This window comes from Rhamphochromis longiceps, linkage group LG23 (genome assembly GCF_057381845.1).
Source record: "Rhamphochromis longiceps isolate RC_006_pf linkage group LG23, R_longiceps_female_GT1.1, whole genome shotgun sequence".
Taxonomy (NCBI): domain Eukaryota; kingdom Metazoa; phylum Chordata; class Actinopteri; order Cichliformes; family Cichlidae; genus Rhamphochromis; species Rhamphochromis longiceps.
This window is the reverse complement of record NC_140578.1, coordinates 29,213,952-29,234,601: the sequence shown is the minus strand read 5'-3', so window position 1 is coordinate 29,234,601 and position 20,650 is coordinate 29,213,952. Positions and strand designations below refer to the sequence as shown.

Here is a 20,650-nt window from a genome sequence, read left to right as displayed (position 1 = left end):
AAAATAGGTCAGGATGGCCGAAAAATGTACTTTAAAAATGAGATTTTCTTTTTGTTTCATTGGAACAGTAAAGTACCATTACAAAGAAATGAGTACACCTTTGTAGATATCACTGATATGGAGTTTTTCATGTTTTACATACAGACTTTCTCATTTAAACCATGGTGACTTAAAAGTTTAGCAGCAAGACACTTGTTTCCTTTGTTCCATCAAACATTTCTTTCAGCCATCTGTGTTTATCAGAGTGATATGTGACTAATTTTTTATTGAATCACCAGAAAGTACACAAATACAAGATTAAATATTTTATTTATTTATCAAAAGATACATAATTACACATTGATACAATGAATAAGGTGTCTATAAAAATTACACATGGTGTAAGAAAAACATTATAACATACAAATAAGTGTTTTAAGATAATCTGACATACTTTAAAAGCATAAGAATAAAAGTTTTTTTTTTAAAAAAATCATGTTCTTTGATGATCACATTACATGTATCACATTTTTTAAAGCATAACGTAGGGTGTTCACAAAAACAGTTTTATGATTACTTTTTCCACAGTGCTTGTATGCCTCTTGCAAAACTATGTACTTATCACCATATGACATAATAACTCACGATTATGCAAGACCAGCCATGAAATGTCCGTCGCTTCATTACAATCATTTGTCCCCGCTGCTGCCCTCAGACCCAGTCTTCTGTACTGTGGGGTAAAATAGCTTTTTTGGTGGTTCATAAAAAATATCTCAAAAAGCGATGTTAGTGAGGGGACCAGAAACACTGGGTTGCAGAGCAGTTGGTAAGGACTTGTATATTTCTGGAGAGTCTGCAAAAGCTGTCTTGCTCGTGCTCCTGATTGGATATGTGGAGCCCGGCTCTGATATCTCACTGGTGGCAGCTAAAGGTAGGCATGCCTTGGAGGCGGAGTTGGTCTCGGGCGCAATCTTTCAAACGAGCCTCACGGCATTTCAGGCAACCTCAGGCCGGAAACAACATCCGGTCACTCGCGGTCAAAATCCACGCAGAGCTGGTGTTTCGCAGGGATCAGGTTAACACATCTGGGTCTAAAAATATAAAGAAAAACAAAAAGAGTTTTAAAACACGCAAACTAGCAAAATATCAAAGGAGCATAACATAACAATAACAAGATGATATGAGATACCCGATGAGGCCATGATAGGTGATGTAGACATGTAATGTATAAACCTTTACGGGAGTTAAAAGTGGAACTTATATATATTTTAAAGCGTATTGTACGTGGGATAGGCTCCAGCGCACCGCGCGAGCCTGAGAAAAGGATAAGTGGAGGCGAATGGATGGATGGATGGTGTATTGTACCTGTTACAAACCATTGTGATATTTATTTATTTTTTTAAATGAAAGGATTGACAGAATGGTAAAAAGGAAAATGCAAAAATGTAGTTAGAGAGGAAGATTAACACTTACCGAATGATATGCGGATAAGGAAAGAGACGCAAGTTGCTGTTGAAATCGGCCGCTCCCTATGCGAACTCGCAAGCAGTCTGAGCGGCGCCAGTTGTTGATACGTCTGAAGTCAGATGTCTTCTGGGGGTTCGACGATAGTCTTAACCTCAGCGGGAGATCGTAAAATCAGACCTGGAGCCGATTGGCTAACCGGGGTGCAAAGGGAGCGGTGCAAGGGTTATGTGATTGGCAGCGGGGCGCAGTGAGGCGGAGTTGGTCTAAGGGGGGAATTTTCAAACGAGGTAAGCAGCGCATTCGGGAGCAGAGCGGGGAGCGAACAAGCAGGAAAAAATTGTGCTCTGCAAGAAGTTGTGGATCGGAGATTAAGAGCGAGGTAGAACTTAGAGTGTGGGTTGAATTTTAGAGCTTGCTAGTAAGAGGAGCTTTCTCAATGTTTTTGGATTATAGCGCTTTTTTTTGGGGGGGGGAATAGAGGGGTAGCTAACAAGTTATTCTAGGGTTTTGGAGAAATCGCGGAGAATTTTTTAAAAGGAGTTTTGGCTTTGTTTGGCTGAGCATGAAGGGAGCCGCGGGGCGCTGAATTTGAGAGAAAAAAGACTAAGGATTTTCCCTGTTATCGAATATAAGGTTTTGGGAATAGAGGGGGTACCCTAACAAGTTATTGTAGGGTTTGGAGAAAACGCGGAGGGTTTTTTAAGGAGTTTTCCCTGCTTATGTTTCTAAGGAGGGTTAGGGGATCGCGAGTTTTTTCTGAGTATGAGTTTTATTCTAAATCTACAAATGCATATAAATCGAAATAAAGTTTTCCCCCAAGGCATGCAGCATGTGTTTGTGGCCATACTGAACGTTACAAAAGCACAAGTTTAACTAAACAATTTTAATATGGTTTAATACATTTTTAAACACATGAGCACGGAGCCCGAGAGAGCACGGTCCGGAGACACAGGCGCGCCCCCGCGCGCCCAGACACACAGCCTCGGGCGCGCGGGGGCGCGCGCACACACACACACTGACCCGCCACCAGATGGCGTTTTTTGAGCATAAAAAAATAAAAAAAAAATTTAATTGCTTAAAGAAATAAAAGAATGCTATTTTGATATATAAGAAACTTTCTAAATAATCAATTATATTTTTATGAATATCATATTTTTATGAATATCATATTTTTATGAATATCATAATTTTATGAGTATCATATTTTTATTACTTAATTACTTCCTACTTCCGGAGCTCATGAATAATTTATTAGGGGTCATAAATCAATTAGGGGGGCCATAAATCACTCAGTTTGACATAAGGGGTATAATATCACTCTCTGCTGCGACATTCAGGTGGTGGGGTCATAATTTCATGTAGACAACAAAATTCGGACTTTTTTTTTCTCTCAGAATTCTGGAAAGGAAGGAAAAAAATATATATATATATATTTTTTTTCCAGTGGCCCTAATCCTCTTCCGTAGATTGACTACTTTTTCTTTTCACATATTTATCTATTGCTAATACTTGCTGTGTTGTCTCACTCACGGTAACTATCACGTAATTTCTTCTTCATCTTCAGCGATTTTAATGGCAACACATTTAATTAGAGCAGGTAGTTGTACTGCCCTCTAGTGGAAGAGAATGTAATTGTTCTCCCCTTTACTCACGCCGTTACTTAGAGTACTAATCAGGTGGAACCAGATAATCTTCCACAGCACACCTGATCATTTCTCACAGCACACCTATGTGCTGCTGCATAATAGTTAATAATAATAATAATAATGGATTGGATTTATATAGTGCTTTTCAAGGCACCCAAAGCGCTTTACAATGCCACTCACACACTGGTGGAGACAAGCTACGGTTGTAGCCACAGCTGCCCTGGGGCAGACTGACAGAAACGAGGCTGCCATATCGCGCCATCGGCCCCTCTGGCCAACACCAGTAGGGTAAAGTGTCTTGCCCAAGGACACAACGACCAGGACAGAGAGCCCAGGCATCGAACCGGTAACCTTCCGGTTACAGATACGCTTCCCAACCCCCTGAGCCACGGTCGCCCCAATAGTTGGGAAACACTGATATAGACAACGAGAGCAAGTGGTTCCAGCACCTTCCTGATGCTGTGCAATGAAGAACTGAAGCAGTTTGAAAGGCAAAAGAGGGTCCAAATCAGCAGTGTGACGGTCTACCTTAGAGTGTCTGGTGAGTATATATTGCACAGCACCAAAGCCCTGCAATAGCCCAGGTTTGGGGATTTATTTCCTAGCCAGAAGGCGTTTGAGATTTTGAGATTACACTTCTGTTTTCTGAAGTGTAAAGCCTGTTGTTGATTCTGGGTGTGGTCCAGAAACACAATTTAAAGTTTAATGTTCTCTTCAAGCGAACTGGTGTATTCCCCTGTGTGTGCATCAGATGTGAAAACCATCCAGTCCACAGACTGAAAGCTGAATAATGGCTCTAGTTAAATGAGCTATCCTTAAGCTTTCTGGGTGCCACTTATCAGAGGTGTTGGTGCGGTCTGCAAGGGATACAAAATCTCTGCTTATTATTCAAAAGAAAGAAAATATTTAAAGGTAAAGATCTGTTAACAAAACAGAGTTCATTTAAAGGGGTTTTGATTTAGATTTTATCCTCTATGATGACTTATGATGATATATGTGCCGAGTGTGTGGTGAGAAATGGACCCACATGGAGGATGTGGATTCTCCAGATGGCAGAGAGTTTTGTTGACAAGAAACAGAAACAAAAAGCGCTCCACAGAACCGGCAGGATAAACCGTCTAATCCAAGCAGACAAAAGAAATGACTGAACTCAAGAAACTAAACTGAGATCAAAGGAAGCAAAAGAAAAAGGACACAAAACCTTGAAGGAACATGAGAGTGATGATGAATTATTTGACACTGCTGACCAGCAAGTGGAGAAATGTGAGGTATAAACACAGGTGAACGGTATTTCCCCAGACAAATCAGCCTTTATTGTTGATAATAATCATATTGACAGTTTACATTGTTATTTCTGACCTGTTAGCAGTTACTTTTGAGATTAAGATCTTTAAATACAGAAAACACACAACAGCGTCTGGTTACTGACTGGTCTTTAGGCCTATGTGAACAAGGCCTTACATGCTGTTTCCTCATAAATAACATATATATATATATATATATATATATATATATATATATATATATATATATATATATATATATATATATATATATATATATATATATAAATTCAATTCTGGGGGACCATTCTGACGAGTACTTCTGGTCTTAAGCATATTCAACTCATGCGTACTTTTAGTAGAAAGACTTTCATGTGAATGAATGTCTTTTGAACTGTCAGACTCAGCTGTTCACCATAAAATGGATTCACCCCACCTCCTAGCTTGATGATCCTGAATTTGTCCCAAATTAATGAACGTTTAATTTACATCATCAACACATCCTCAGCTTGGCACTGATGTGAGTTCCTTTGTGTGTCCCATCATTGGATTCCTCACCTGAACAGCATGTACCTCCATCTGCTACTCAACAGGAAATGCCTCTTCTTCAAAATAACCTCAGGTAAAAATCAGGACTAATATAACTCTCCTCGTTCACTCTTCCACCTACATGACCAGAGAGGAAGATGTGCTAGCACCAGACAAGAGAACGAGTCAAGTAAGAGGAGGCAGAAAGTGTCAAGTAAGAGCAAAATGTTCTCACTGCCTTCCCTCCATTGGAGTTCTGGTTAACACAGGAAATGGGCTTTTCAGATGGATCTTCTGCACTTCCATTTTCTGATTTAGATCAGATTCTTCCCGACAGGCGACTGCACAAATATTTTACCATGTTTTTTTCTAAGTGAATCTAGTAACAGGTGACTGGTACGTTCTCATTTCTCTGTCTGCTGCACTAAGCAGGTCGCTGTCCAACAAATGTCACTACAACTCTGTCCAGTGTGCAACAGTCACATAAGTGTGGCGACCTTTCTTTGCGCTTCTTCACAGAGGATTTACTCGGGGTTTGATCTACTTCTTTTATGTTTCCAGGAGGTTTGACTGAAAAGACTTTGATTCAAGAATTCCTTTTATAAATGTATTTGATTGGCAGTTTCAGAGTGCAGACCGATCAATAGGCCAACAACAGGTTTATGCAAACAAAACTGAGCTATGCAGATGTAAAGTGTGCAGCACAGGAACCCTTGGATACACACATAAAGACAATATGCAAATAAACAAGATTAATCAAAGGAAACACATTATCTGTTGTTGTTGGCACAGTAAAGTGAATATATGGTTTCTTTTAAATAATTAAATTCATGAAGATGCATGCTCTGTGAGGTCCCCGAAGTGAAGTATAAAGGCCTGCTTTCCACACAGGAAAACGTATATGTGAGTTGGACATAACCAGCAGCTCAACAGGGCAGATGTGACAAATTTCTTTCCCTCTAATCTGCTGACCCCTGGAGTTTATTTTCCACCTCCCGACTTAAATATTTCTTACGTAAGAAAAACATGAAAATATTGATCCACACAGAAGCGAGATTCAGTAATAAAACGTAATCTTTTATGCTTTTACCCACAAAATACATGAATCTTGTAACTGGATATTGTCTCTTTTTCAGCTGCTTGTACTTTTAGGTTATTTGATTCAAACCACATGCTGCCAGGTAAAGTATCAGAGAGACACAGAGAAAACATGTCAATATTGTTCAGCCTTGCTTGCTTTTTCTGGTTTTTAATAAAGATTTTGGGGCATAATTTTTGTTTTTTGTTGATATTTGCTTTTTTTTTTTTCTTTGACAACAGAGAGCTGACTAGAATTGGGAGAAAAAAAATAATATAAGGTTTTTTTTTATATACGTTTATTTTTACTTTTTGTTTTTTCAGATATAATGGCATTAATGCTACTGATGCTATTTCAACCCTCACTGATTAGAGCTGCTCAGAAATTCTGTTATTTGGAGTCTGGCAGACCGTTCCCTCAAAGTGCTAAATTCCTGAAGCTGTGCAAGGCCAAAAGTTTAATAGGATACGTGCTGTTTTGAAATAAATGTATGGTTTCTTTGTGTTGCTGTCAGATTATTAGAAAGTATTACATATGGTTAAATCTAACTCTAATGCTATTATCATGGTTCTTAAAATTTGACTAACTGATTGGTGTTCCGACTGGCTGAGCAATCTGCTTTAAATGACACAAAAGACTGACAAGTGGAAATGGTACGGTAGGTGATCATTCACATCTAGTGGAAATGTCATTATGGCAGTCACAGAATTAAAGGGAAAAAATAGAAATTAGTAGAAAAATTATTCTTCCCTTTCTTCCCCTAGCTGTTATAATAAAATTTACCATCTAGAATGCATGAAAAAAAAAAGATTTAAAAGGTTTAGTGGAGACTTAGCAGGATTAATGCTTTTATGTTGCAACATCAAACCACTCTGAAACCCTACAAAGCTATGGCTAGGCTAATATAAATAGGGTAATATGAATTCAGGTGTTCCAGTCACTTCCGTGCCACAGGTGTATAAAATCAAGCACCCAGGCATGCAGACTGCTTCTACAAACATTTGTGAAAGAATGGGTCACTCTCAGCAGCTCAGCGTATTCTGGTATGGTATTGTGATAGGAGGCTATGTGTGCAACAAGTCCAGTCGTGAAATTTCCTCACTACTAAATATTCCACAGTGAACTGTTAGTGGTATCATACCAAAGTGGAAGCGATTGGGAACGACAGCAACTCAGCCATGAAGTCATAGTCCACGTAAAATCACAGAGTGAGGTCAGAGGATTTTGAGGCTCATAGTGCACAGAGGTTGCCGATTTTTTGCAGAGTCAGTTGCTACAGATCTCTAAAGTTCATGTGACCTTGAGATTAGATCAGAACAGTGCATACAGAGCGTCATGGAATGTGTTTCCATGGAAACAGCTGCACCCAAGCCTTACATCACTAAGCACAATGCAAAGTGTCAGATGCAGTGGTGTAAAGCACGCCGCCAATGGACTCCAGGTGAATCACACTTCTTCGTCTGACAACCCAGTGGATGAGTGTGGGTTTTGCGGTTGCCATGAAGCTGTTTTAACTGTAAAGGGTGGGCCAACATCATACTAAACCCTATGGATTAAGAATTGGATGTCCCTGTTATGAGAAAAGCAGACCAGCCCTATCTAAGTTTGCCTTATGATGATTCTTTTTTGAAGTGTTAAAGTATTTGTTGTACAGGACAACATAAGCCCATATGAGGGATGGTTGGACTGATCCAAATACTGATAGTATCAATACCAGTGTTGATATTAGTATTGAATCATTACTGGGATGACAGGATCAATGCTTTAGTTTGTTTCTCTTCTCTTAGTTCAATAGGTTGCTCCAATTTCATCAAACAGTAGTTGTCTGTACAAACACCACTCTTCTCACACAAGCACACTTTTCTTCACCTCCTCTTCTTTGCTCTGCTGTGGTTTGTTGTCATGTGGTCACATTCAGACACAGGTAGGCTGCTGTGAGTGAGAAAGAGCAGCATCTCACCGAGATATTTTAGAGCTGTAAATATAGTCATGAATGTAGGAAGGAAATCTCTACTGTGGCCACAAAACCAGTTTTTGTAAACACTTGAAAACAAGAAGAAAACACTCTGTGTGGAGGAAAATCCCCCAAACAGACCCCCATCACAGAGACAGAGCCTGCTAACAGCCTGCTAATCTGGCGTCACCAGTGTTGGGACTAACGCGTTATTAAGTAACGCGTTACAGTAACTACGTTATTATTGTGGTAACGAGCACGGTAACTAGTTATTATGCCAAAATCAGGAACGCGTTACTCGTTACTGGGATTTAGATAGGGTCGTTACTCGTTACTTCGTGTGGTGGCTATCGCGGAGCTTCCACAGATTCAGTAACATTAGCAAGTGGTGGAGGCCAGCAGGTGGATGAGGGAAAGGGACGCAGAAGGAAAAGAGACCCGAGGCGGCCGCCGGTCCAAGTGTGAACTGAACCTCAGGTAAGAAGTTATGACCTGCAGTCTCTCTGGGTCAGATATGAACCAAGTTTAGGTGGAGTTTATTTTCGTTATTCTGACTTTTTCCGTACTGCGTGCTAGCTAGCATGACGGAGTTTCTATACAGCTGGGTGGGTGCTATGAAGTTAATGATGTTGAACTTTATTTTGTTCATAAGTTATTAGAGTTGCCAACCGTCCCGCCTGGTATTCAGAGAAAATATTACGCGTTTCTTATTGAGGTGAAAAGGAACAGTTTGTCCCGTAATTCAGCTACAATGAAAAAGACACAAAGCTGGAGTTATTCTGTGTCTTTGCTGCACAGCTGCCTCTTCTTCTCTCATCCTCTCCCCCTCCCTCTCCCGTTTCTGCTTCAATCATGAAAACTGATCAATGATCAGCTGATCGGCTCTCTTGTTTGTTTATCGCTCACTTTGCGCCGAAAGAGGAAACCAGCAGCAGCAGCACGTTTAAGCTTGATCAGCTATTGTTAGAATTTATTTAATATTAATTTCTAGTATCAGCTGATGTTTGCTGGAGCCACAGCTGTAAAAAAAAGCTGCTGGTCATGATATGGTTTGGTTATCTGGTGAGAGGGAAACATGAAGATGAAACCAGGAGATGTCCTTACTGAATCATCAGAGCTGAACAGGTGATGGAGAAACAGGTTTACCTTTTAGGTGACATGAATGAGTTGAAGGGAAGTTATGAACTGTTTCTGAGAGACAAATAACACCAGGATCCTTTTCTAAGTAGCTGACAGCTGGTAACTGTGCAGGTGCAGATCTAGCAAAGTGTTGCCAGGGGGGCATGTAGGGCATTAACAGGGAAAGGGGGGCACAAAGAAATACTTTTCTTTCTTATTCTCATTTAAAATGTCTAGCTTTTAAAAAATAATTATCTGAATCTTACAACAAACGATTGATAGATTGATGCATATATACCATCAAAACAGTGAACATCACTGTCACAACAGTGTTTATTTTCATTCAAAGGCTTTATGATTTTTCCTATAATGGTGGGCCGGTCTCTAGTCAAAATGCCCGGGCCAATTTTCTGTCCCAGTCCAGCCCTGTATGCAGCTCATCTGCAGTCTGGTGTTGCCTACATCTTCCTATTCAGAAGGCAGAATTTCCGAGTTCTGAGTACAATCGAAAGCACCACGACTCCAGTTTTTGTGTTGGATGTAAAAGGCGCGCATGACGCTGTGACGTAGGCTAGAATCATGGCAGCAGTCAATGACGGTCCAGGCGTGGGATTTCTCTCATGGAAATATGCACATTATCTTTTCCTTTCTATTGGTAGGTGGCACAGTGCACTTGTGGCTGTCATGGTCCTGGGCCATGTTGGCCCAGTGTTCTTAGTTTTCTTGTATGTTTGTATTTTGTTCCCTGTTTAGGCTCTGTTTCCTGAGTTGCCCTGTTGTGTTGTTCCCTGAGTGCTTTCCCTTTGTGACTCTCACCCCCTGTGTGCCCCTCTGTGTATTCATGAGCCCTCGTCCCCTTTCGTGTTTATTCCGTGTCTCCCCTGCCCGTTATGTTGGTGTTCTCCCCGTGCTCTCTCTCCTCCTGTCTGAACCTCTGTACTTCCTGTTTCACCTCTACCGTCAGTGTTGTGTTCACTCCTGCCATGTCCCGTGATTATTATCAGTGTCACCTGTGTTCCCCGTGTGCTCCCACTTCCCTCATTACCCCTCTGTGTATTTATGTCTGCGTCTCCCTCAGTTCTGTGTCGCGTTCTCCCTCATGTTGTGTGTGTTCCTCCCTGTGTTTCTTGGCGAGCTTTGTATTTAGTTTTCCCAGTTTAGTTTTGTATTTCCTACGTTCTGCCTCTCCAGCATTAAAGCTGTAATTTTTGAGTTCATCCCCGTGTCTGTGAGTTTTGCATTTTGGGTCCTCCTCCTGCCTGCCACACAGCGATCCATGACAGTGGCAAGTAAGCAAGCTAGAAGACTGGCAAAGTTATGGAAGCAACACATTAACAAGAGAATTCTGAGTAAAACCAAAGTTACTTTCCCTAGTAACTAGTTACTTTGAAAGTAACGAGTAACTTGAAGTAACTGAGTTACTTTTGAGAGAAGTAACTAGTAATGTAACTAAGTTACTATTTTAAAGTAACTTACCCAACACTGGGCGTCACTCAGATAAGCTGCTGGCCTTCGTCCCTTTGTCACCTCCACGACGAGCCGCATGCTCTTCTCCTCCCCAACGGGTTCTCGGCACCAAGAATTGTTAAAGTTCGTTCGATTTGGGTAAGAGAAGAAAGCAGGCTGAGTCCGGGGTAGGTGTCAAAAATAGTGATCTTTTATTGTACACACTTTGCGCAGTCAGTGTGGGAAGACAATTTGCAATACAATCCTTCCTCGAATGGACCGTCCCGTATCCTTATATTGCCATGATGACATCACAGTTAGATCTTTACTGGAAATGATAACAATTCCCCACCTCTCAAAAAGTTCTCCTTATATGGACATCAACTGCTACTTTTAGAGAAAAACAAGTGTGTATTATATTGTGCATTTTGTGAAAGTATATCTATCAGAAAAACTGTCCTCAGACAACCTTCCTATTCTTACTAAGTGTGTGTGTGAACGTGCGTGTCTTACATAAGTGTGTGCACGTTGTTACAGGCCTGAGTACGTGCCCAACTGCCTGTTACACAGGGCTGGGTCCAAAAGGACCCAGCAGTCCGAGCGGTTAACTGCTTAGGCAAATAGAAAGAATCATACAGAACGACAATAGACTGACTAGAGTACTGATAATCTGTGCATTAATATTTGCTCAGAGTAACATAGATGTGATTCAAAGATTATTCTGTTAACTGATTCAACAATGGTAAATGATTAATCAATGATAATTCTGATTATAACTGTGGTCATGAAAATACAAAATAAAATATCTCCTGGGCACAAGAGGCAACGAATTTCCAGGTAACTCATATAGTGGTGAAAGTAATGTTTCAGTCATGACTCATGGTCTAGGTTTAGCATTACTTATTGTTAATTTTCAAAATGTTATTGGTCGTAATTGGTACTTCAGCAGACTGATTACCTGTAGACTCTATTCAGACATTCAAATTATATATTTAGCTCACCGAATTGTGTTAAATAAATTATTTTATTGGAGCTGAAAAAATGTACTTCAATCTTGAAGTACAAAAATGTTTAAATATAGTAATCCTTTTATGTTAACAGTCTAATAAGGTTTTTGATTGATTGATTGATTGATTGATTGATTGATTGATCATACTTTATTCATTCCGAGGGAAATTGGGTTAAGGCTGCCAGCCATGCCAGCACCATTTTCTTATCTAAATAGCAGATTTAAAACAACAGAAGTTGAGCCAAAGTCCTTGAAAAATAATGGAAGGCAAAATTCAGTCATTTAGTTGTCATTAAAATGTTTTCATATTAAGCAAACTGAAGATGCACTCACTTCATAAATCATGACACACAGCCCTCCCCTACATAAACTGCCTTAATATATTAAGAGTATCTGTACTGGTATGTTGTGTGAGTGATACTGCATATACTTGGTATCAAATCCAGCCCGTGTTATGGTACACCACTACTAAAGCCTGACCTTATAGTTGTGCTGCACATAATTAGTGTTTAAAGAAAAAGTATAAAACATTAAGCATTACAACTCATTAAAATGATGACAGCCTCAATCAACAAAGTTAGATGCTTGGACCTGGAAACAGGGTTGATACATCACCACTTAAAATGCAGATAGATTATCTTTTTTTTGTAATTGCAGCACTATTTTCACCCTTGCAGCCAAATTGTTTCACATCAAAGTAAGCACGTGAAGCCACAACAAAAGAGTGGGAGGTGGGGTCCAATGCCATGGAACTAACAGGGCAAAGGTTTAGGAATATCAGTTTGTGAATATTTCATAAACTGATTATGCAAACCATAAAAAGCGTTGCAGCCTGACAGTAGCCACACTTCGAGTATAGGATAGAAATCATGCAATATAACAATCTGTGAAGCTATCAAGCAGTATGTAAAGGAACTTGATATAACGTCTGCATGATTTTATCCTGTATGTACCCTCTGCTAATTGGAACACTTTGGATGAACAGCATTACATTTATAACAATTATTATTATATTTACATTTATAACAACAATTTTAAAATTATTATTAATCTTTTTAATTATTCAATAATACCATGTTGTGTTTTCAGTTTGTGTTTCTTTCACATCATCCGTACGTAAATTAATGGTCACCAAAACTTGTACCTACAAGGGAATTTTGTTTGAGTCACAATTACATACAGAATGAAGAAGTAGAATAAAAGTCTTTAGATACCACACACAGATAGTGAAACAGACGGCAGTTCATGGCGGTAAAGCTGAGCACGTTTTCGATGACCATCGGGAGTGCATGAACCTTACAGCAAGTACTGCAAAATTTTATATAAAACTTTTTAATGCTTTGTGGGTATAATCGTTCCTATATTATAAACAGAAGACAGACAGAGGGATGGATGAATTACTATGAAGGCTGCAGTTTGAGGCTAAATGATAGTAAATTGATAGCCTGATAGTTAATTTAGATCAACATTCAAAAATGAATGAATACAGGGTACAACGTGTATTAAAATTGGGATTTTAAATTATTGATGAAAGTCTTCAATACACTAAGCATTGCATGCCTTAAAGGTCTCCTAAAGTTACAGGTTAAGTTTTTGACTGGCAGTGCCATACCAAATTATTCCAAGGTTTTTATGCACATTGACTATGTAATATCTACACATCTGGGTGTGTAACTGTTATATGTTAATATTATTCTGACGTTAAGTCAGGGTTTTATTTGTCTGACTATAAATACTCTGCATATATTTATCACGTTTTTATTTGTTGACAAAAGTGTTGATACATTTCATCATGGTTTTTGTCCTAGTGCATTTATTTTTTATGGAGTAATCGTCATGTTTTCGTCAGGAAATAAAAAGGTTGTTCATGAACTATGATGGCCAATAGAATTTACACTCCTGGACTTGACATAAAGGCTAGCTAAAATTTAATTTCAGTTCATTTAAAACAGTTTGGTTAAAATGGGCTAAATTCCTGTGGTCATAGCTCTGTAGGCCCAGCCATCCTTTTCACCTTCCGGGGCACACAGACGGAAAAAGAAGCTTATTTTTTCCACAAATGTTAAGCCACTATTTTAAAAAAAGAAAATAAAGTTAAAAAAAATAAAAATCAATTATTTTTGGACAAGCCTTTTGGACAGCCTTGCTGTCAACAGCAAGCAATTGCCTGTCTGTGAACTGGAATCACTGGTCACTTAGAGGCATTTGAACACCCACTTCAATCAATACTGCTTTCATACCTGTGTGTTAAGTATTGATCTGTGACCAGAATACCAATAGTTTACTTTAGCATAAAGAATGGAAAACGAAAAGCATGTAATCCCCACAGAACAAGCTTTTTAATAGGTTTAACATGTGCTGCCGGTGTAGGTGTAGGTGTAAATATTTGACCTGGTAAAAAAAAAAAAGACACGCAAGTGGTATCAACCTTCTTGTTTGACATTTGAAAAAACAAATAAGCATTTTGTCCAATTTGTCTGTTCCTTTAAAAACGTGAAGCTTTCACCCTTTATCCTGCAGCAAAATTCAGTTTCTCATATATCAGGCCAGCAAGAGGCATAAAGCAAAACATCAGTCATAACTGAAGATCTAAATATATGCGATTTCCATGAGAAGCTGCTCCAGTGCCTCTTTGCTCTTTGGGACGGCATTACTTCCACTTCATTTCCATCTGTTCCTCCCATTTACCTTACATTTTCATTCATGAATAGTGGCACGTGTGTTTAAGTGAAAACATGGTTTGCAGGTTATATTCCACATTAGCGTGTAAAAATATCATGTGGCACATTGTAAAGTCAGGATAAAGTGTGCCTAATAAATCACTTGAGAGGAAAGGCACGCTTATGATTCACAGTTTTGAAACTATTCTTCCAATCAGTGCAGAGTAATGAGTTGTATTACCATAAAACAAGAGCTATTTGAAAAACTGCTGCTCTGTCAGGTATAATGGGGAAAACTCGGCATGATGTTATGTAAATGAGGCAACAACATGAATACTTACTTATGATCAAGGCACAAACGGGTGACATATAAAATTAGGAAAAGCTGAACATTGTTTTGCCTCTGGTTTACTTTTCAAGTGTGGGGTTTCTCTTCTTAGACAGATGTAATATAAACTTTTAGGTGGAGCTATATTTTTAGAACTGATCCTGTTATAGTTGAACCCACATTAAAGCTTCTCAAATGTGAATTTTGCTGCTTTTAAATGACTGCACGTAAAAGGTTTCAAGGTTTTCACCTGCTACTAAGGCAATGAAGATATCATTAGCTGAGAATTTCTGATTTAATGACCACATATTCATTGAGAAAGCAGCAGTTTTAGTACTCGGCTGGCTCATGGTGACTTCACGTCAGACACAAATGGAAGTTTCGCCTAACATAATTACAGCTGCGTTAAAACCCAAATATTTGGCCCCTAAAAACCAACAGTAATAAGAGGAGCACAACTGATAGCTGGAATAATGTTACAGTAACATACAGTCCTGTGCAAAAGTTATGAGCCACCCTTCATTTCTTGATATTTTGGTTCCAATGAGCCAGACTTTCTTGTAATTATTTAAAATGTGTCTTTAACAAAAGTTCTCCAGAGTTTCTGATGGTCTTTCAAAGTTTTTCTTGTTTTATTTTTCACTGATTTTAATTGCATCTTTAAGAACTTTGTTACTAGTCATAAAGAAGATTCCCAAAGAGCTAAAAGCTAACTTCACTATCACTTGGCATATTTTGCCATGGTGTGCAATGCGTCCTTAAGAAATGTGAGAAAACTGGACAAGTGGAGGATAAAAGAAGAAGTGGAAGTCCTAAAACGCAGACTCTATAGAATACCTGAGAAATGCATCTGAAATCAGCTGATCCATCTACTTTTAACTGAAGCTGTTAGAGTTTGTATTGTTGATTGTCATTTATGCTTACAAATATTTAACCATGGATGCTTAGAGGTGTATAATTAATTGTGTAGTGATAAGTTGGGTGATCGTTAACAGGCTACAGAGGCTGGGTGTGTGTTCCATACTAGAATGCACACCTACATCCTGGGAGCATGGGAAAGTTCGTACCTTGTTTAATTGTTTTATGGTAGGATTAACGTAGTTACGTCTGTTCTAGTCTAAGTGCTTTTTGTGTATAAATGAACTGCTGGACTTCCTCACGGTGTTATCTAGGATGAGGGGGGGTCTACCCTCTTCCTGACCAAGGATGTTTGCTTGTGTGCTTTTATGACCCTTTGATCAGCAGTACACACACACACACACACACACACACACACACACACATCCAACACACACACACACACACATCCAACACACACACACACATCCAACACACACACACATCCACCACATACGCACACACACACACAGGCAAGGTACTCTTTGTTTGTATGTAGACGTCACATGTTAATGAACCTATGCATATTCGTGTAACCTCAATAAACGGGCAGTGGTACGGGAGAACGGACGAGAGCAACTGGGGTCAAGTGAAGGAACGGCACTCTGTCCGGTCTCTCCCGTGCACGAGTAACATGAAGAACTTTGCCTACTTGTGTCTTGCTTTGCAGTGTAATTATATTGTCTTCAACGTTCCAGCGGATGGGTTCAAGCTACAAACCTATCTGAAGCCTCATCAGAAATGGTCTCAGTGGAACGGTGGCTATCAAGAAGCCAATCTTAAAGAAGGGAAACAGGGGGAAAAGGCTGATTATACATTATACATTATAATACATTATACATTATACAAATCTAAGTCGTAACATTGCTCTATGGAGCTGCAGATTTGGTTGCAGGTTAACATAGCTGGACTGGCCATCGGGCATACCGGGCATATGCCCGGTGACTTATTTTTTATTTTTATTTTGTAAGGGCATGAACAATGAGAGGTGGTGGATTGGCCAGATGCAGGTCGATGTGTAAAAATAACTCAGTTGTTTGGTGGTGGCTATGGCGGGGCTTCCACAGAGGCCAGCAGGTGGATGAGGGAAGGGGAGGCAGGAGGAGAGCCCCGAGGCAGCCGCCAGTCCGAGTGTCAGGTGAACTGAACTTCAGGTAAGAAGTTATGACCTGCAGTCTATCTGGGTCAGATATAAACCAAGTTTAGGTGGAGTTTATTTTTGTTGTGCTGACTTTTTACCGTCAGTTGCAATAACTCATACTGCCCGAGCTAGCATGACGGAGTTTCTGTACAGCTGTTCAGTTGCTATGATGTTACTGATAGTGAACTTTATTTTATTCATAAGGTTAGTTAGTAGAGTTGCCAACGGCTCCTTAAAAATGGAATGGTCCCTCATTCAGAGAAAATATTATGCGTTTGGTATTGAGCTGAGAAGAGACGCAGTTTGTCCCGAACTTTAGCTAGAATGGAAAAAGACAAAGCTGGATTTATTCTGTGTGTTTACGCTGCACAGCTGCCTCTTCTCTCATTCTCTCCCCCTCCCTCTTCTGTTGCTACTTCAATCATGAAACTGATCAATGATCAGCTGATCAGCTTTTCTCTCTTGTTTATTTATCGCCCACTTTGTGCCAGAAAGAGGAAACCAGCAGATGTCGCGCTAAACAACAGCAGCACGTTTAAGCTTGATCAGCTGTTGTTAGAATTTATTTAATATTAATTTCCAGTATCAGCTGATGTTTGCTGGAGCCACAGCTGTAAAGCTGCTGGTCATGATGTCAGTTTGGATATGTGGTGAGAGGGAAACATGAAGATGAAACCAGGAGATGTCCTTACTGGATCATCAGAGCTGAACAGGTGATGGAGAAACAGGTTTAGGTGACATGAATGAGTTGAAGGGAAGTTATGAACTGTTTCTGAGAGACAAATAACACCAGGATCCTTTTTTACGTAGCTGACAGCTGGTAACTGTGCAGGGGCGGGTCTAGCAAAGTTATGCCAGGGGGCCAGGTAGGGAATTAACAGGGAGAGGGGGCACAAAGAAATACTTTTCTTTCTTATTCTCATTTAAAATATCTCGCTTTTATTAAATAATTATCTAAATCTTACAACCAAAGTTTTTATCTGATGTAAAATGTATAGAAATCATACATATACCAACAAGACAGTGTACATCACTGTCACATCAGCATTTGTTTTCATTCAAAGGCTTTATGGTTTTAATACCTGGTGGGCCGGTCTGTAGTCAAAATGCCCGATTTTCTGTCCCAGTCCAGCCCTGCAGGTTATACTGGCAGTGTCACCATGCCAGCTGACTGTATTTCATCATCAGCCAGTGTTGTTCTTTATCAATATTACCAAATTTTACCATAAGGCAGCATAGAAAGTATTTACTTGCTTTCAGGTTTTATTCAAATGTTAGTCTTTTCAGTTGTTTCCCCACTTTTTTCCTGTTTCAAAATCAAACACCAGTTTGTGAGAAGATTATCTTCTTTTTTTAACAGGCAGATAAAGTTTTACATTGCATTGGCTAATTTGTCAATTGTTTGTTACAAATGTTCGTATTTTAATATTCAAAAATGTTTTTGCCCAAAACATACGTATGTGCACTACATGTCAGTAAAAATACTATGCAAATATTGCTGTCCTTGAATGCTGAGTAAACACTGACAAAGCACTGATTGTATCTCTTGTACTTTATCAACGCAGTATCTAAAAACTTTGCACCGTAGTGGTTAAAGTCTCATTCTAATAAGAGTTAAAAGCTCATTCGGTTATTAGGTTTATAGGATTATTGAATTATGGTTAATGGTTGGTAGAATTTTTTTTTTAAACATTATCTGCCAATTACATCTGCCACCCTTCTCCAAATCTGTGCCCCTACCTGCCCCCCCCAACAAAAATTTTCTAGACACGCCACTGTGCAGCATGCCTTTTTTAAATGGGCAGAGCCCATATAGTTCTTGGCAAAGAAGTAAATGAGCATATTTCACAGTTTGGAGCAGCGGCTTACGATGATATGAGGTCTTAAAGTTTCGGCAAAGGCCAGTAAGTGAGCCATGAGTCTTTTTATGGTTACTGCTTTTGGTAAGATTTTTATTCATTTTTTTAAATTAGTCTTAAAAATGAATACAAATGACTCTGGAGCCTGCTATATTTATTGTTTGATCGACTAAAAAATTTTCACATTGTTTTGTTTGATATAAATTAATATTTATCACAGCCAAATTATTCATTGTGGCTGTTTTTATTATATTTAACAAAATGTGTCTTATTCACTGATATTCAGAAATAAAGCAAAAGCACTGTCAGGGAAAGGTGTATACACTAACGTGATACTTCATTTGTTAAAGTTATTCAGCTCCTTCTTCAGAAATATCTAATGAGTCAATCACACGTGTAGGAAAATCCAGTCGTACCAGTTGTCTGGGTGAAAGCACCTTGTTGATGCTGGAGGCCAGACTGCTTACAGCTGATGCAGCAGTTTCTCAAAGAACCATTTGTTACAGTCATGTATGCAGAAGAGCATCTCTGTTAAACCTTGAAGCAGATGGGCTACAGCAGCATACGAATATACCAGGCACCACTCCTGTCAGTGAAGAAGAGGAATCTCAGGCTACAGTTTACTCAGGCTCACCAAAATTAGATGATGGAAGATTGAAAAAATCTTGCCTGGTTTGATGAGTCTTGATTTCTGCTGCAACATTCAGATGGTAGGGTCAGAATTTGGTATACAGTATGAACACATGACTCCATATTGCAGTTCAGGCTGGTGTTGGTATGCAAGGGTGTGGGAGATATTTTCTTGGCACACTTTGGGCTCCTTAGTATCAACTGAGCATTGTTTAAACACCACAGCCTGCCCGAGTTTTGTCCATCCCTTTATGACCACAGTGCGCCTGTCTTCTAAAGGCTGCTTCCAGCAGGATAACACACCCTGACAGCGAGTTCACCACTGTACTCAGACGGCCTCACCAGTCCAGTAGAGCACCTGTAGGATATAGGAGATTTACATCATGGATGTGCATTCGAAAAATCTGCAGTAATTGTTTGTTGCTGTCATGTTAATATGGACCAAAATCTCTGAGGAATGTTTCCAGCACCTTGTCAAATGTATGTCATAAATTTTTTAAAGCAGCTCTGAAGGAAAAAGGTGTCCAACCCAGTTCTAGCAAGTATTGGCAAGGTAATGGGTTGAACTAATAACGTATTGAGCCTGTACGACCTACTTTCAGTTAAACAAAAATCAGGTAATGATTTGGAAAAAAAAATGCATTTAGTACTGTCTTGGAAAAAAGCTAAAATGACATTCTTATCACATCCTAGGATATAGTTAATGGCTCAAAAAGCAGTACACATAAATGGATTTTATACAAACAAGGCGATTTTAGATTATGCAATTCACAGTGATCATATAAAAGCATACATGTACTTTACAGCTTGCCTGATGAAAGAAAATATGTGGGGGAAAAAAACACAAAGGCAGGATTTGAAATGTTCACCAGTACTGGAACTGCTGTTCCTCCTACATGCTGCACAATGTTGTCACCATTTGTGCTCTGATGTCTTGCTTTAGGGCAGGTGAGGATTCTCAGGAGGCAAAAATCCACCTCCACGTCTAACTTATCAAACTCTGCTGTCATAGCTCTCCATTTGCAGTAAAGTTGACTCTACATTCTGGTGTTGTTAGTGCTTTTTGCCTTATAATCCAGGCTTTGGTAGTGCTTGGAAGCAACATCCAGCCTTAAATGATCAAGACCTATCTTGTGCTTTTCCAAACAAAGCACTTGTCTCTCATTAATCCATTCAAACACTGACCTTGTCTCTGAGCATTTATATATATATTACTGCATCAAGCTAGAATAAGGACAGCCTACTCAAGAAGAGCTTGACCAGTTAAATCTAAAAATAATATGACTCATTTTAATATATCTCTACAAAGCCTTCTCTCCCATGAAGGATCTCTATTGTCTGTTTTCACTCATCTTATAATTTGATTCAACAAACAAAAAGTTCATCGTGTGCATGCTCCAGCAATGCCACAAACATCTTGTAGAATGTGATGAATTGCTGAAGATTAAACTACCAAACAGAATACAAAGTATTACAAATGAGCTCAACCTTAAACATCAGCAGTGGTAAAATCCAACATAATGCATGAGTAATATTACCCCATAAACAACATATATAACAGCAGCCCACTGACAGGGAACCGTTTTTCTGCAGTATAACTACTTTTACTTTGGATACTGTATGTAA

At 39.3% G+C, this 20,650-nt stretch overlaps 1 long non-coding RNA gene across 1 annotated transcript; it reads right to left on the bottom strand.

The window, feature by feature from the left end:
- Positions 1 to 292: 292 nt before the first annotated feature.
- Positions 293 to 2,023, bottom strand: LOC146642341 (uncharacterized). Its single transcript, XR_014909619.1, has 2 exons — positions 1,453 to 2,023; positions 293 to 1,070 (listed from the first exon to the last, which is right to left on the bottom strand). It is a non-coding gene; the product is annotated as an uncharacterized LOC146642341 (long non-coding RNA).
- Between the last annotated feature and the right edge of the window lie 18,627 nt (positions 2,024 to 20,650).